Source organism: Globicephala melas, chromosome 10 (assembly GCF_963455315.2).
Source record: "Globicephala melas chromosome 10, mGloMel1.2, whole genome shotgun sequence".
NCBI lineage: Eukaryota > Metazoa > Chordata > Mammalia > Artiodactyla > Delphinidae > Globicephala > Globicephala melas.
The window spans coordinates 55,599,060-55,613,249 of NC_083323.1; the positions used below are offsets into that span (position 1 = coordinate 55,599,060).

The 14,190-nt window shown below is 35.3% G+C and overlaps 1 long non-coding RNA gene across 2 annotated transcripts in view; it reads left to right on the top strand.

The window, feature by feature from the left end:
* Positions 1–14,190, top strand: part of LOC115858527 (uncharacterized) — a 235,233-nt gene that overhangs the window by 33,334 nt on the left and 187,709 nt on the right. For both annotated transcript variants that reach the window (XR_009565406.1, XR_009565407.1), the window contains exon 2: positions 7,187–7,377. This is a non-coding gene — a long non-coding RNA (uncharacterized lncRNA). The remainder of the gene's footprint in view (positions 1–7,186; positions 7,378–14,190) is intronic.

The window sequence follows — 14,190 nt, forward strand, 5'->3', positions numbered from 1 at the left end:
AACAAAACAAAGGAACAAGACTTAAAGGAACAATAACAACCCATCCTATTTCTCACTTCAATGTCTGTCAACTCTAATCAGATTTCACCATTTCGTGTTTAGGTCAAAGGCAGATTATAGAAAGATAAATTATGGAGGATGGACTGTTTCATAGGTGTTTGTACTCATGCTGAAGTACACATATATGTACATTTGGGGCTTTAAAAGACCCAGGGTTTTTTTGTTTGTTTGTTCACCCCCATTTCTCATTTTTTTTTTAAACACTCAGCTATGTCTTCTACTGCTACAGCTTGCAAACCCTCCCAGGTACTTTGCATATCACTTCCTTATTACTGATGCCATTTTTTAGGAGTTCATCAAACATTTGAGACGTGTAAATTTTGGCTTCCTACTTAGATTATAAATACTTCTTGGAACCAGTGCTCCATATCTTCTAGTGTTCTTTCGCCTTCCCTCCCTCCCTCCTTTTCTTTTCTTTCTTTCTTTCTTGCAGTTCCCATCACTACCTGGTACAAAGGTATGCATATAGTGAAAAATCAAGAGCTGTCGCTTGAATAAAGATATCAATTTCAAGTAAGATTGAAGGTCTTAGATGGGCAGTTTGTAACTTTGGGAACGTTTAAACCACTGTGTAATGATATTGCCCTAATAGCTTCATAACAGAGCTAGGATCAGCAGGTGTGTTTCACAAAAACTATTTACAAAATAAACGCAATGGTGTTAATGTTGATATCTCATATTTTCTAAATTTTCATACTCTCTTTTGATGGTTGACCATTCTATAAAATGTTCCTATAATCCCATATATGTGAGTATATAGCAAAATGCTCACTTTTTGACATGTATGTTTGACTTAAACTACTCTGTCTACTAATTTCAGTTTATTTTGAGAGTTTTGAGCATGTTGTAAGATGCTTTCAAATTTTTTCTCTCAACTTTTAAATGAAGTGCTACATGAAGAAAACGTTTCCTCTCTTTGTTTAGAGATCAGCTTTTACTTTCTCTAGACCTATGCTGTTCAATAGGTAGCTATTTAAAATTAAATTAAATTAAATAAAAATTCACTTCCTCAGTTCCAGTAGCCACATCTCAAGCACCACTCTAGAGCATCATGTATGTCTTTAGTTAAAACAGAATACTGTATTTAATGAACTACCAGATGTATTTCAGATGCTTTCATTTAATTACCCCTTTCTTAATGTCTTCATCTCAGATGATCTTTACACATTATCTTCTCTTTCTCAGTAACAAAAGTACAAGATGGCAAAGATAGCTTTTTTGTTAGTTTGGCTCTTATGGCTTTTATCCTTCTCTTATTGATAGTTTGGCTTTGCAATTTCAAGCTTGCCACATATTTAAAAGAAGAACTTTAAAATGGCATTAAAATTGTGAAACATTTTGAAAATGGTAAACCATTTTCAAGTCAATATTACTGTACCTGTACCAAGTCAATATTACTCCAGGGTAAAAAGACAGTTAAAACAGATACAAACTCTCCTGGATATTCAAGTCTGGGTGTGTCCCTTATTTTTTTCCATACTATTATATCTGTAGATAATTACAGACACTTTCATGTTCAGTCTTGTGGCAAACGTATTTCCTAAATATGATTATGTTATTTAGAAATGAGGCAAGCATATGTATCTGAGACATTCATCTTTAAGAAATTCTTTCCAACTTAACAGTGAATGACTATTGTTTTGGAAATGAGTGCTCTAAAATTTCTCCATCTTTAAAGGAATTCCTCTTGTTTTGAAATAGCTACTTAAAGGCAGGAACAATCTGTCAGAGAGTCATTGGGTGGAGTATAAGTGACTAGTTTTACCTATTCTTAATATTACTGTAAGTAATATTTTAAAAATAGCTCTTTTACTTCAGTCTCAAAGTAAAGTAAAGTAAAATAAAGTCTTATTTTGTGCTTCCAGTAACTTGATCTCTGCCTCCTCTCCTGTAATTAACTCCACATTAGTTTTCCACTTTCTCTGGGACATCAGTCTTGCCTTACTCTCAACTCTATTCACAGCTACTTTACAATCCAAGGTACTTAATAAAGTCTTCCTACTCCAACTTTCAACTTACATTTTCCTCTGTTAAACCCCCGCTGTACTTTCTAAAGCCTTACTAACTTGTCTGGTTCTGCTGTAGACCCTTCAATTGGGATCTAGGTTTTGTTCTCTCACCATCCTACCACATTCAATATATCAGTCCATCTCTGTTGTTGACCCTCTGACCCAGGCAGGATGATTCATTTCATCTTTCTTCCAACCTACTATAAAAAAAACCCAAAACAAACAACAACAACAACCAAACCTGCCTCATCTACTCCCTTGCCCAGATTTTGTTCCTGATGATCAAGACCACATTGGCTTCTGCTCACCAGGGAAGGGAGGTTGGTATTTTCTCCAAAGTATCTCATGTTTTTGAGAGACCATGACTTCTGCCTCATACTCCAGTCTTCGTGGATGGATGCCCACTACTTACTAATATATATCCCTCGTGTGCATTTCCTGGATGATTTTCAACCCATTCTTCTACTTTCTACTGTTTGGACCTCCACTGACTACTTTTGTAGGGCTCTCAACCCCAGCTATAAAGAGTAAAGTCAGAAATAGAAAATTACTTACCAAGAAGATATCAGCATGAACGGATGATAGTAAAAGATGTAGCTCACTGATTATAAGCACTACTTTCGAAGACTCATTTCTGCACACTCCCTGTAGCATGATCAGTATTCAAGCTTTTTCATAAACTTCGCATGAGTGGCTGTAAGAAGGCAAAAGTAATTTGATGTCCTGCTGTTTCACGTTCACGTTTGATATGAATGAGGATATGGAAATTTTATAGCAGTAAAGACAGTTTGCTGCTTTTATCATAGCTGTTTTGGTCAGTATGACTCTTGATATTAACACTTTCAGCTTCCTTTAAGATATATAACAAGTTCATTGGAAGATATACTATAAAAGATATAATTCATATTACAAGTAACAGTAGAGATGATAGTCTGACTGCACATTTCACTCTTTTTAAAGGATCGTGTGTCTCCATTTTAGTTTCTCCATGTATACCACCTACATGTTTCTACCAGCTCCATCAGCCTCCACCTACTTGAACAATAGGCTTGAACACTTGTAGAGCTACCCAGCCCTCGCGAGAGGGGAAAAAGCCTCGCTGTCTTTGAATTTCACTTTATAATATTTATTTTAAAATAAAAAGAAATGTTATAATATTTATCAGATGCATAATAAGGTTACCACATCAGCAATAAATAAATAACGTAGAGTCAATATGTAACATATAGTTAGCATCCTCAGGTAGGGATTGTGGTGAATGCAACATGTTTATTACATACAGTGCAGAGAAAAAGTGACCATAACAACATTCTGACTTGTAACTCCTCTTCTACATCTAGGAAAAATTATGCTTCTGAGCTGTCACGTAATTTATATTGGCACCAGTCACATTGGAAGAGCATGAATTTTATGTTACAGTTTCTGAGCAATAAGTGAATATTCAGTTTCCAGCTTGCTCAGATGGGTTGTCTCATGCTTTGTCTCTTCCTGTTGATAATCCCATCATCTAATTTTGTGTCTGCATCTGTCTAAGAAGCAAAGAAAAAGGGCACTGAAGTTGCATCTCCCAATCCCAGCGTAGGGCGCTCTCTCCCATGTTCTCACTTTTCCCCTCTCTTTAATGGGTTTCACTTTATCATTCATTTTTTTGACTGTGGGCGTTCCCCCCACGCTTAGTTCTGTAGTAAATACCGACTTCTTAATTTTGCCATCACTCCTTCCAAAGGAGGGTGGTATATTTGTAACAGGACATGGGACCAAAAGAGAGAGAAGTTATTGTTTTAGTTAAGTGTCCAGAGAGCCCCTGGTACTTTCTGAGCACTTGCTCGATAAATTGCCTCACTCAACAGTGAGCTCTGTGTTAGATCTTGTTATCTTACAACTGGACTAGGAAAGTTTTACACTTATGTCTGTGGATGCCTGGAAATCTGCAACTGATCCATGGCCAAGGTAAGGGTGAGATGTATTAATTAGTGATACGTAATGTGGTGTTAAAAGTTCAAACTTCCTGGAGGCGCCGGGGGCACGCTTGTCTACACTGTGTAGAAACATTTATATTGATGTTTTGTACCTGTTTTAATTGGTTACAGAGCCTGGCTGTTTTTACCTGAGTAGCAGGTTATGAAAGACCCGAGCTCTACCCTGAGTAAATTTTCCCTGAGTTCTCTTGAAATCAAGGTACTTGGTACATAACATGGCAGTTTACAATATAAAAACAAAGTACATTCTATGTGACTGAGAAAGGACCCTGGGGCTGGAAGCCCTGGACAGTTGCCTGCACGTTCTTCTGTTGTACCACATCCTTTACTTTTAACAAAGGCTTATGTAAGTACACCTGGAGGAGTTTTGTGTGTTTTGCAGTTACCCAATCCTATGTAATAAATGCAAGCACACTCCGTAGGGTTCTTTTAAGAAAAGAAAAAAAGCCCACAGAACTACTTTTCCAGTCACTGACATTTGAAATACAGACATCCATTGGAGATATGGCAGGTTTGGTTGCAGACCATTGCAATAAAGCGAGTCACATACTTTTTGGTTTCCCAGTAGGTATAAATTTATGTTTACATTACATTGTAGTCTATTAAGTAGTATTATGTCTAAAAAATCTACATACCTTAATTTAAAACTACTTTATTACATCATTTGAGCCTTCAGTAAGTCCTACTCTTTTTCCAGTAGTGACATCAAAGATCACTGATCACAGATCATCATAGCGAATATAACAGTAATGAAAAAGTTTGGAATATTGCAAGAATTACCAAAATGTGACACAGAGACACAAAGTCAGAAAAAAAATGCTGCCTACAGACTTGCTCAAAGCAGGGTTGCCACAAACCTTCAATTTATAAAAAAACAATATCTGCAAAGAGCAATAAAGCAAAGCCCAATAGAATGATGTATGCATTAGTCACTTGTGTATGAACACTGGCATCAAAAGATTTTTTTCACTAAGAAAAGGGTGGTATTTTTTGCAGACTGTATTTACTTCTCACTTTGCTTTTTTTTTTTTTTTTTTTTACTATTTGCAATATGAGAATTATATCATGATTTTCAAGTTTAACACACATATGAATACCTTAGCATATATATTAAAATAGTGTGTGTATATATGATAAATGTGATATAGTAGTTTCTGGGGTCAGAATCCTAGTTCTAACATTTACAGGTTGTGGAATCTTAGTCACTTCGCGTTGTCTCTGCCTCAGTTTCCTCATCTGTAAAATGTGGGTAGTAACAATGGTGATTAAATCAGTCAATGCATGTCTCACGATAAATGGTCCGTTAGTGTTAGCTATTATTGTTACTAATATTATTGATTCTATTATTATGATTACATAAGGTATGAAATGGAAAATAATATATTGAAAAGGAATTGGAACAATTCTCCATAAATTTTGCACACCAGGAGTAACTTTTAGAACCACATAGCTCTCACTTTTTAACATTTGTATTCAACAATTTTAAGTTCATTATCATAATAATAGCACAAAAGTAAGTGTGTAAATATATTCTTTCAATTGTGAATCTCCTTGTTCCTTGATCATGTAGAATTCTATTTGAATGCTGTGAACTATAAAATATTGTGCAAAGGTTAGTGTTACTATTTTTTTTAACATCTTTATTGGAGTATAATTGCTTTACAATGGTGTGTTAGTTTCTGCTTTATAACAAAGTGAATCAGCTATACATATGCATATATCCCCATATCTCCTCCATCTTGCGTCTCCCTCCCACCCTCCCTGTCCCACCCTTCTAGTTGGTCACAAAGCACCGAGCCCATCTCCCTGTGCTATGAGGCTGCTTCCCACTAGCTATCTATTTTATATTTGGTAGTATATATAAGTCCATGCCACTCTCTCACTTAGACCCAGCAGTTCCACTACTGGGCATATACCCTGAGAAAACCATAATTCAAAAAGAGCCACGTACCACAATGTTCATTGCAGCTCTATTTACAATAGCCAGGACATGGAAGCAACCTAAGTGTCCATCAACAGATGAATGGATAAAGATGTGGCACATATATACAATGGAATATTACTCAGCCATAGAAAGAAACGAAATTGAGTTATTTGTAGTGAGGTGGATGGACCTAGAGTCTGTCATACAGAGTGAGGTAAGTCAGAAAGAGAAAAACAAATACCGTATGCTAACACATATACATGGAATCTAAAAAAAAAAAAAAAAAAGGTTCTGAAGAACCTAGGGGCAGGACGGAAATAAAGACACAGACGTAGAGAATGGACTTGAGGACACGGGGAGGGGGAAGGGTAAGCTGGGATGAAGGTTAGTGTTACTATTAATTTGAGTCTAGTCATTGGTTTCAGTGTAAAATGATTAAAATCTATTAAGAACTAGTTATCTTCTATAGCACATCATTTGAGTAGAGCAAAGAGGAGTATAAATGGTACTGAAACTACTGCAATGTGATAATCACTGAGCCTGGACTGGTTCAACATCTTGATGTTTCGATTTCTTGATAAATCAGTCTCTAAGGTTCAGTTCATTCAGCGTGAGGCTACTTACCTGTTCAAAGTACATCACTTTTGTCTCCAGTTTTCATATTGGCTTCCTGTCAGGGTTTGCATTGATTTTAAAGTTTTATTGTTGACATTTAAAGCACTTACTAGCCTGATACCTTCTCATATTAATGATTTGCTTATCCCCATGGGACAAGGAAAAAATTTTGAGATCTTCTGCTAGCTGGATGTCAGTCTTAAATGTCACCTTGAGATTCAGAGTGCAAAGCCTTTTTGTGTTTTACTCATGTTCTTCTCGAGATCAGATAAGATGTTAGAAAGAAAATAACATATCTTTTCTAAAGGTCAGTGGGGCATCATGGAAAAATATATCGAGAACTTGATTTATCAAATTAGTGTATATTTTCAGATTTGTGACAGATCAAATTCCCCAGAAATGTTACAATAAAAAATTATATCTATGAAATGGAAATTATTGAAATATTCTTATTATTTAAACTTGGGAAACAAATGCTGTGTTCCTGAGTGAAAGAGTATTTTACTTGTTCTTATCTATGACAGTAAAAATTGTAATTTTATTTTTAAAGTTAGTCTCTTAAGGTACAATTTTTTTTTTTTTTTTTTTTTTTTTTGCAGTATGCAGGCCTCTCACTGCTGTGGCCTCTCCCATTGCGGAGCACAGGCTCCAGACGCGCAGGCTCAGCGGCCATGGCTCACGGGCCCAGCCGCTCCGCGGCATGTGGGATCCTCCCGGACCAGGGCACAAACTCGCATGCCCTGCATTGGCAGGCGGACTCCCAAGCACTGCGCCACCAGGGAAGCCTAAGGTACAATTTTTTAATATTCTAAGATATTTGTGATAAATTTTATAAATGGAAAACTTAAATCTTTTATAATCAACTATAAATAGATTTTTTGGATTTAATGTTTAATTATGAAGACTAGGTTATGCTGTGTGTTTGTGTTAGATAGCTTTGGTTAATTATTAATGCCAAGAGTACTCTAATTTTGGGTGTAGAAAATAACTGTTACATGTGAATATAAAGTGTTAAAATATAATATAGAAAATTAACTGTGTATGACTGCATAGTCATATAGTATATAAAAACATATAGCATTAATTCATGCTCTAGGCAAACCAATTTTTATGTCCTAGTATAGGCTCTAGAAGAAATCTCCTCTATCACTTACCTACCTACTTATCTACCTATTAGCTTGTTTTGTATCTTGGTCCAGTGCCTTGTCTGTCGTTTGCCATGTTGACATTTGATACTTGATAACGTACTATACATCTAACCTCTCTGCACATAAGGTAGAGTACAGAAAGTATTTTGAAAATTGAGTGCTAGGTAAATGTGACATATCACCATAATTTCACCATTTTTACTTCTACGAAGGAACATTTTGCCTATGAAAGCAACCTGACTTCAGAAGGTCTCCTTCCTACTTTGCCCTCTCTCTCACATCCTGTCTTTCTTCCTGTAGCTGTGTAATGGGATTCCTTCTGGTAGACATGGCAAAAGAAAAACTTTGAAAAACTTTAATATAGTGAAAATAAAACAGAATATCCCTCCTAGGACATTTTAAGTGAGGTCCTTTGTGGCTAGCGCAAATTAAAACATGTAAGGTGAAAGACAAAGTGTGTATTTATGGTTAAAAGATCTTCGTAAACTGTATGTAACCAAAAGCCCCCAAATATATACTTTTTATTATTTGAAATTCAATTTCTATTTTCTCATAATATGAATGACTTGATTTATAAAACAACTGGTTAGCCAATTTTTAACACAATTCATGGTATAATTTTCTTATGTTTGTAGATAAGTTTTATAGTATATGAGGAAAATATGTTTAACATATCTGACACTTTGGAATCCATTATCACTGAGAGATTTACTATGAACCACTTCATGACATAATATGTAAAATGCAAATGTTTCATATTGTTGATGCTGATTTAATGATGATATTGACAGTTTTGTGACTAAATCCCTAAGCAGAGGAAATACTGAAAATTTGATTTTTAGCAGGTTCTTTCTTTCTTTAAAATGCAACCCATGGGCTCAGCTATACAATTCAGTTTTAGAATATATTAAAAATACTAATGCAATATGCAGCATATTTTGGCCCTTGGCTTTCTGTAATTATTCAGTTTAGCTGCCTCAACATTCTCATTTTGTCCTCCTTGGAGGACAATTTCTTTTTATATTTTATAAAATTATTTTTATTGTGTTTGCAGTTATATTCATTAGATTATTATTTGGGGGTTAAACCATGTAAAATTGTAGATATTTGACCTACAGATACATTATCTTGAGATTTAAAAAAAAAAAAACATGTACCAAAAAGGCAGATTTTTAAAAAGCCTTTAATCCTTGACGAATGGCCAAACTTTAAATAAAAAATTATCTTCCTATATTAAAATGTATTATGTAATACATAATAAAGATAAAAGTACTTAAAACATTATCATATTAAATTAATTTATAGTACATTATTTATAATTTACAGTATAAAATTTATTCTCCATAAATATGCAATACTCCTTTTCTAAGGTTCACATTTTGACCACTTTTTCCTAGCAGCATATGACTTTGACTCTGTATTTTTTAGAACACAGATAGAAATTTAAATCTCAGACTTGAGATTTTCTGTACTTTGTAAGATCTGTACTGTTAGATTCTCCAAGAAGAAGCAGACTTCCTTGTTTCGCATCTTAATTTCTGACCTACAATTAGAGCTTATGTGTTTTCTGTTAATATAATAAATACGATTAGATCCCAAAACTCTTCAGTAATAATTTCTTATGAAACTCAAGTTTCTTGGGAATTATCTAGATATATGGCTTCCCCTGGGAAACTCCTTCAGGCTTCCATAACTGCATCTAATCAATTTTCAGGTCTTCCATAACTATGAACCAAATTAGGGGCAATTGGCTTTTTCTGAGGTATGGTTGCAGTCATCAGATTGGGTCTTATACATTTAGGTGTTAAGAACCTTAAATCTATTTGGTTCTTAAATAGGTACTCTAGACAGAAACAAATAATAAGCTTATTATAAAAATAAATGTAAAACTTGTTTTACTAAAGATTTGGGTTAAACTGCAGACCTATTTATTGCTATTTGTAAAGCAAAGTATACAACTCTGAGGACAGTTTATCAGCTCAGAAACCAGTAAGGTTACACTCTTGACATGTAAGAGTGGGAGGGGCTACTTCTGTTAATTTCATGTTGATTTTGTCTTCTTTTTATTTCCAATTTGTTTTTATTGGTGCCTGTGCTAATTGAAATGACTGTCATTGCTTGCCCTAATAATCATACCCATTATTCCTCTCTCCATACTCCGAAGTCCAGTTACTAATATTATAGGCTTTGTTCTTGACACTCACATTCTCCTGGAAGATGGGAAAAGGCAAGCTCGTCTGTGGTCTATAATCATGTTTCTGCTCCCCTGCTCTGTCCCCCACCTTCAGCCTCACTTTCACCCCCAGGTTTCTGCACTGTTGATTTCAATGTTAGAGGATAGTTTTCTGGGTTTTTTTGTTTGTTTGTTTTTTGTTTTTTTTTGCTCATTTGGTGGACACTGAAGAAAAAGTTCTGACTTGGTTTTTTTTAAGGCTCTGAAAAAGTAGATTTTTACATTGACAAACAAATTAAAATATTCTAAGAACTAGTGTGGAGGGAATGTGAATTACTCCACCCTGTAGGACAAATCACCCTGTAGGATAATAAACTTTTCTTTGCCTCCTTATCTCATGTCTTCCTCTCCTTTTTTTTTTTGTGTCAATCACCAATACGTCTGTTTGGGCTGCTGTAATAAAATTTCATAGACTGGGTGGCTTAAGCAACAGACATTTATTTTTTATGTTCTGGAGGCTGGGAAACCCAAGATCAAGGAGGCAGCAGATTTGGTAGATTTGGTGTCTGGTGAGAGTCCACTTCCTGGATCATGGATGGCTATCTTCTCACTGTGTTCTCACATGGGAGAAGCGGGGAAAGGGCTCTCTGGGATTCTTTTAAAAGGGCACTAATCTCATTCATGAAGGATCCACTTAACCACCTCCCAAAGGCCCCATCTCATAATACCATCATTTGGTTAGGATTTCAACAGATACATTTTGAGGGAGATATAAGCATTCAGTCCATTACACCAATTAAATTAAATTTAAAGTCATTGACTTTTAAAATTTTATTTTATTTATTTATTTATTTTTGGTTGCATTGTGTCTTTGTTGTTGCACGGGCTTTCTCTAGTTGCAGCAACAGGGGGCTACTCTTCATTGTGGTGCGTGGGTTTCTCATCACGGTGGCTTCTCTTGTTGCAGAGCACTGGCTCTAGGCTCACGGGCTTCAGTAGTTGTGGTGCACAGGCTCAGTAGTTGTGGCTTGCAGGTTCTAGAGCGCAGGCTCAGTAGTTGTGGTGCACGGGCTTAGTTGCTCCATGACATGGGGGATCTTCCCAGACCATGGATCGAATCCATGTCCCCTGCATTGGCAGGCGGATTCTTAACCACTGCACCACCAGGAAAGTCCTAAAATCATTGACTTTTATTCAGCTGCAAGACTAGTGAGTCTTCAGAACTGGACATATGTTGTTTCAAAGAATCTGGTCTAAATCTTATTGAGCATATAGGATTATATGAGAGGTAAAAACTGAGGAAAACAAAGGAAGAAGTAACTAAATCAATTTGGAGAACTGGGGAGTAATCAAAAAGGTACATTTCAGCTGAACTTTGAAAAGTAAGTCATATTTTGCCACGTGGAGTGGAGGAGTAGGTAAGTGGTTTCTAGGAGAGGGGATGCCACATGTGCAAAGGCACAGAAGCATGAAAGATCATGGCCCATTAGGGAACAAAAGGCATGGTGTTGGAGAGGCCGATGATGAAAGAATCGGGAATTAGAGGTGGAACCATTTTGGGTCATATGTGCTTTGTTTAATTTCTATCTTGAGGAGCTTTTGGTTTTCTGACTGACCATGAGTCTCATTTTCACGTCAATGGGATTTGTGGCCTATCTTGATACATGAATGTTATGGAAGTGAGAATATTGCTGTGTACAGACCACTGTGAAAACTAATTACCATATTACTACTTGTAACTCTATGGGTGGGGGAGGTAATGCTTGGATATCACTTAAACGTCCCAAATTAGGGAAGTTGTGAAGTTAATCATGGTACATTCATGAAACAGAATATTACGAAATAATCTTAAAACAATGATTGTGACATTGAGAAGAATGGCAATAGCATATTGTACTGCTCAGTCACATAACTTATAAAGGGTAAATCATGGTTCAAAATTTAGTTCTTTTAATACCTAGTCCATTTCTGCCCTACTAAACCATAAATATGAAATTTATACTTTAGTCGAATGTTTTTATTCGTTTGTTCCACATTCATTAAATCACTGTTTACTCATGTTTTTCTATTGAATTATGGCATCTTTACGTATAGGATACAGATATTAAAATATAGTAGCAAAAGATATGCTGAATATTGGTAGAATGGCATTATTAAACCTGTTTGAAATCTTATTGGTGCCACCAGGATTTTTTTTTCCTTCTAATTATCTTTCCGTTAGAGAATTCAGCATTTTGCACATGAGAGCTAAACAAGGAAAAGTCACCAAGCTTATTAAAATGAAAGATCCAAAGGACATTAGTAATCTAAGAAAAGACAACCTATGTTTAATTACTTATAAGAAATGCAAAATTTATATCCAACTCCCGAACAAAAGTAATTTGATGCAGGAATTCGCAAAAAAAAAAAAATAAGCACTGTTAATCTACATGTAATTTATGTAAATCTGGAACTGCATTAGACTAATATGCCTTTGTAATTTTGTGAGGGTTAATGAAAATTAAAAAGGAAAAGCTTTTTTTTGTCAGTTAGTTTCCTTCTTCTGGCATAAGACTTGGTTAGAAACCTTGACAGGTGTGTTCATTCTTTTAGGTCACTGAGGAACCATTAAATGAATTACTTCTGCTGTGCACTTAACGTCACTAGAGGTTTAAATCATGAAAGCATGTTCCTGTAAGCCTGAATTATTCCCAGGGAATATTTCATAAGTATCATGATAAAATCCTTCCATTATTTTTGTTTCTTCTGGATAAGTTAATGAAGGGGCAACTTTAGAAAATAAGTGATCCTGTATTTTGTTGGTCATTTCTTTTGACCCTGGTATTCTTTAGATTTTTGTGTGTAAATTTCAGATACCTCAATGATGTTTTTCAGGAGGTCATATAGATGGCTATTTTATTCGAACAGCTCTATTGAAGTTATAACTGACATGCAATAAACTACACATATTTAGAGTGTATAGTTTGACATTTTGATGTATATGTACAACCATAAAACTAACTCCACAATCAAGAAAATGAAATATTAATCACACCCAAAGGCTTCTCAGGCCTCGTTGCAATTTATTCCTCCTGCCCTTATTTCTTTTCCCTAAGCAACCACTGATCTGTTTTCTGTTACTATTAGTTAGTTTGTATTTTCTAGAATTTTATATAATAGGAATCACACAATATGTACTCTCTTTGGTTTCTTTCCCTCAGCATAATTATTCTGAGATTTATCTATGTTTTTGTGTGTGTCAAGAATTCATTGCTTTTTATTGCTGAAAAGTATTATAGATATAGTGCAATTTATTTATCTATTTACATGTTGTTGACATTTAGGATGCTTCCAGTTTGGGCTATTAACAACTGAATAGCTATGGGCATTTGTGTACAATTCTTTGTACAGAAATACATTTCCATTTCTCTTCAGTAAATACTTGAGTGTAATAGCTGTGTCATACGGTAGATATACGTTTGAGCTTTTCATGAAGGCCTTTATATTTACTTAGTCTTTTTATGGCACAGAATACGATCTTAGTTGGTGCACTTCTTTTTTTTAACATCTTTATTGGAGTATAATTGCTTTACAATGGTGCGTTAGTTTCTGCTGTATAACAAAGTGAATCAGCTATACATATATATATATATCCCCATATCTCCTCCCTCTTGCATCTCCCTCCCACCCTCCCTATCCCACCTCTCTAAGTGGACACAAAGCACTGAGCTGATCTCCCTGTGCTTTGCGGCTGCTTCCCACTAGCTGTCTATTTTACATTTGGTAGTGTGTATATGTCCATGCCACTCTCTCACTTCGTCCCAGCTTACCCTTCCCCCTCCCCGTGTCCTCAAGTCCATTCTCTATGTCTGCGTCTTTACTCCTGTCCTGCCCTTAGGTTCTTCAGAACCAGTTTTTTTTTTAGATTCCATATATATGTGTTAGCTTACGGTACGTGGTACACTTCTAACAGATGTTTATTCTACTTTTTCCTGGGTGGAGCATTCAGTAAATATGAAGTGGGTTAAAATGGTTGAAACGTTGTTCAAATATCCTATAACTTTACCAATTTCTGTGACTACTTTTTCTATCAATTATTGTGAGAGGAGTATGAAATTTTATACTAAAATTATAGATATGTCTATTTCTCTTTATAGTTTTATAGTTTTTGTTTCATGTGTTTTATTCATAATTATTTAGAAGTTGTATTCTCTGTATGAACTGACTCACATATTTTCAAATACATTTTGTCTAATATTAATATATACACTCCAGATTTCTTTTGATTACTGTTAACATGTTT